This window comes from Primulina eburnea, unplaced genomic scaffold (genome assembly GCF_022965805.1).
Source record: "Primulina eburnea isolate SZY01 unplaced genomic scaffold, ASM2296580v1 ctg1308_ERROPOS1070381+, whole genome shotgun sequence".
Taxonomy (NCBI): domain Eukaryota; kingdom Viridiplantae; phylum Streptophyta; class Magnoliopsida; order Lamiales; family Gesneriaceae; genus Primulina; species Primulina eburnea.
Window position 1 is genome coordinate 16,164 of NW_027330834.1, and position 3,910 is coordinate 20,073.

The 3,910-nt window shown below is 37.4% G+C and overlaps 1 long non-coding RNA gene across 1 annotated transcript; it reads right to left on the minus strand.

The window, feature by feature from the left end:
* Positions 1–354: 354 nt before the first annotated feature.
* On the minus strand, positions 355–960 carry LOC140820642 (uncharacterized). The gene is made up of 2 exons (XR_012115549.1): positions 804–960; positions 355–709 (listed from the first exon to the last, which is right to left on the minus strand). It is a non-coding gene; the product is annotated as an uncharacterized lncRNA (long non-coding RNA).
* Between the last annotated feature and the right edge of the window lie 2,950 nt (positions 961–3,910).

The window sequence follows — 3,910 nt, forward strand, 5'->3', positions numbered from 1 at the left end:
GGCAGTGTCTTGTATACAGTTAGCGACGGTATTGTGAGATACCGAGACAGAATGTGGGTTTCTAACAGTGATTCTATTCGAGCAGATATTCTATCAGAGGCCCATATGTCTCCGTACTCTATTCATCCTCGGAGTACGAAGATGTACAAAGATCTGCAGTTGTTGTATTGGTGGCCCGGGATGAAGAGGGATATCAGACGTTTTGTATCCGAGTGTCTGACGTGCCAGCTAGTGAAAGCGGAGCATCAGTGTAACGTCTACTCGTTTTTAAAAGTGCGTAAATAAATATATTTTTTTAAAAAAAACTTGCATTTTCAAAATAGTATTTAAACGTTTCGCATTCATGGGCTGTACAGAAAAATATAACATTTAAAAATGATCTTAAATATTTGTCAGTAAAAATAGCGCAGTTTAAAATAACCCAACTCGTCTAAAATCATACGTAAACATAAACGTATAAAATTCTTAAAATCATCAACGTATGAAAATATTCATCCCCTCTCAATCTCATAAATCGTAATGCGGAAAACATGTGGTCCTCGGGTCGTGTCACCTTACCAGGTCTGCCTACTCAGAGTTCGGCACCTCCAGTCTCCTCATCACTAAGCTCACCTGCATCACACACGCCTAATGAGTCTAAAGACTCAACACACCTGCACCGTTAATAACAAGTACATATACCTAGCACACAGCAGTGAAAAATATCATACTCAACATATCTTTCATGAACTTAAAAACATAATGTAAACGTGTTGTGTAAAATCATGTCATGTCAAAGCATGTCATCTCATATCATAATATACGTAAACATATCTTTCATGAACTTTAAAAGCATGAACATCAACGTCTCGTGTAAAATCATGTCGTGTCAAAGCATGTCATCTCATATCATAATATACGTAAACATATCTTTCATGAACTTTAAAAGCATGAACAACAACGTCTCGTGTAAAATCATGTCGTGAAAGGATCGGTGAATCGGGTGAAGAGTGTTTAGAAGGGGGGGTTGAATAAACACTGCTCAATTAAAATAATTCTTCGACAAACTGATTTCAGTAGTATTACAAACTGAATCTAAAAATATTCTTTCGGTCAACAACAATCAGTTAAACTGAATAAACAGTTGCGGAAAAACTAACTGACTGAAGGATAGAGTATCTAACTGAAAATAATAACTGAAGGTAATAACAACACAATTTGTTTATGGATGTTCGGAGACTTGAACAACTCCTACGTCACCCCTTCTATCACGCAGATAGGATTTTCACTAAAAGACTTTGATCAAATACAAATCAGTGTACTGACCCACTTCAGTTTGGACTTATCACTTTGCCAATACTGAAACTCTTAGCATACAACACTTTTACAGATCGTAACTGATCTTAGCACAATTTAGAAATTCTATCAATCTATTACAATGTGCTATGAAAGCTCAAGAACGTAGTCTAGAATACTACTGATAAAACTGATAAGCGTGAGCTAGATTTCTGAGTGTGAGCGGATATTTTTGCAGCGTAACAGCAAGTAAGATAACTAAGAATGCGATGGTGCTTCAGCTGCTGCCTTCGACTATTTATAGGCTTCCCTTTCAACGGTAACATTAAAGATATTTGAATATTCTAACCGTTGATTGCCACGTCGATATATCCTGACAATAGTACACTGTTCATTTCTGAAATGCGGAGAGCCACTACCAGTTGCAGATGGCTGTACTATATGTCGGTTGTCGCTGTCAGCTGATGACGTGTACAGCTGAGAAATCAGCTAGTAAAGATCAGTTGACGAAGAAATATACTTTAGTTGAAGCGATCAGTTGACTGATGACGTGTTTAGTTACGTCGATCAGTTGGTCCTCAGTCGCTAGAATCAGTTGGTCAATCTTTTGTCAAACGCCGGAATTTCGTTTCCAACAATTTCCCCCTTTATGGTGTTTGACAAAACTATAGTGAAAGATACTTGACTGAATGCAAAGTAGATAAAATAATATGTCGGTTAACTGAATCAACTGAATTCTTATTTCTTCAAAATGAATACAATAGATACTGCGCCTATTAGTGTTTCTTCTGCTGCTCTAAGATCTCCTTTATTTCTTCCCCCTTTTTGTCAAACTGCTCCATCTTGAGAGATATCTTCCCAACATCAGTAGAAAGGAGCTTGACAGAGGTTAAGATGTTGTCGATAGCAGTAGTCATAGTGATTTGTAGCAGTTCAACTTTTCTGGACATAATTGACTCCATGCTGTCGACCCGTCGGTTAATAGAGTTTTGAGTGGCAGTCAAGCTTGAAATAATTCCTCTATTTTTCTGAATGTCGTTGACGGCGAAAGAAATAGCGGAAACAGCATAATTAATATCCTTCAGACTTTTTAACGATTCCTGATTATCTTCCAACTTCAGAGTATGCGAAAGTTGAGTGTTCTGAATCTTCGAGATGGCAGAAATCAATTGACTCATACTGTCTTGCATATTTTGAACCTCTTCAAAAATAAGATCAAAATCTGCGGAAGATGGAGGATGAGATTGTCGAGAAGTGCTAGGTTCACTTGTAGTGTGTTCAGAAATTATCAAGGCTTGATCAGTTGAGATTGTTTCAGCAGCGTCTCGAACTGAAGTGTAATGCCTGGTTACTCGTACAAATGATTATAACGTGTTTATCTCGTTTATTTTGTAGTTAATTACCTCATTAGATTTCACGTGATGAATGAAGTATCAATATTGAGATTGAACATGACTCTTATATTGTTCATGGTGTATTGAGAATGAATATATGTCAAAATAGTGATAGTAAGATGTGTACATAGAAATAGTGTAATGGAAGTTGTGGGAAATGAGATGCAAAGATGGTAGTTCGTACGGGTTTTAGCATAATGATTTGAATATTGATCCAAATTGTGTGAGGCCTTAACCATTAGAAAGCTAAGATATAATGCTACAACTTTCACGTTTTGGGTTTTGTCCAAATCATTGTGGAAGACAAGCCAAAAACGCCACGAAGTGAGTTGTGTGTATCGTCACTCCTACAATGACACATGTTGGGAGAATGAGCATAACTTTTTACTCAGACCTCCAAATGACCTGAAACCAGTGGGAGATTCAAGCCAAGACATAGGGCTACAACTTTTATGACTTTTCCAGATTATGAAGGGAAGAGCCGTTTCTGGAGCAATTTCTGATGAATCAGTGTGCAGAGCCGAAACTGGCTCGCCCTAGCGGTCAAAAATGTCCGCCCTAGCGAGCCTGTACAGAAATAAAATGTATAGGGCCGAAACTTGCTCGCCCTAGCGGTCAAAAGTGTCCGCCCTAGCGAACCTGTGCAGAAATAAAATGTGTAGGACCGAGATTTACTCGCCCTAGCGGTAAAAAGCGTCCGCCCTAGCGAACCTGCTGTATAAAAGGATAAGTTTTGACTTTTCTAAGCACTTTTACCATTCCTATCTTCTTCCTCAGCAAAAACACGAAGCAAACCTAGAAAACTTTCTCCCAAAAGCTCTCTTCTTCATTCCTTTCATCATTTTGAAGTTAGAATTAAGTTCTCCATCACAAGAACTTCCTAAGGTTGTAAGTTTTCTTCACTTTTAGTTGTTCTTTGTGTAGAGGTGTAACTTTCACTAGTATAGACATAGTAATTAAATTATTGATGTATTTGACAGTATAGGAGCGAGAACATCGTCTCAAACCAGTATTCGTACACTTGGACTGTAAGTTGGCATGTTCTTGAAGTAATACATGAGTAATATTATGGATTTCAAATGCTTTGCATTGTTTATTGATATATGTACATTGTTAGTATGTTTATTGATGAAACATAGCACCATATGCCATTGTTATGTATTAAATATGTAAGGAACTCATGAATATTGATGTTGGGTGCTATGTCATGACCAAGAACAAGAACATTGAAAGGAAAAATG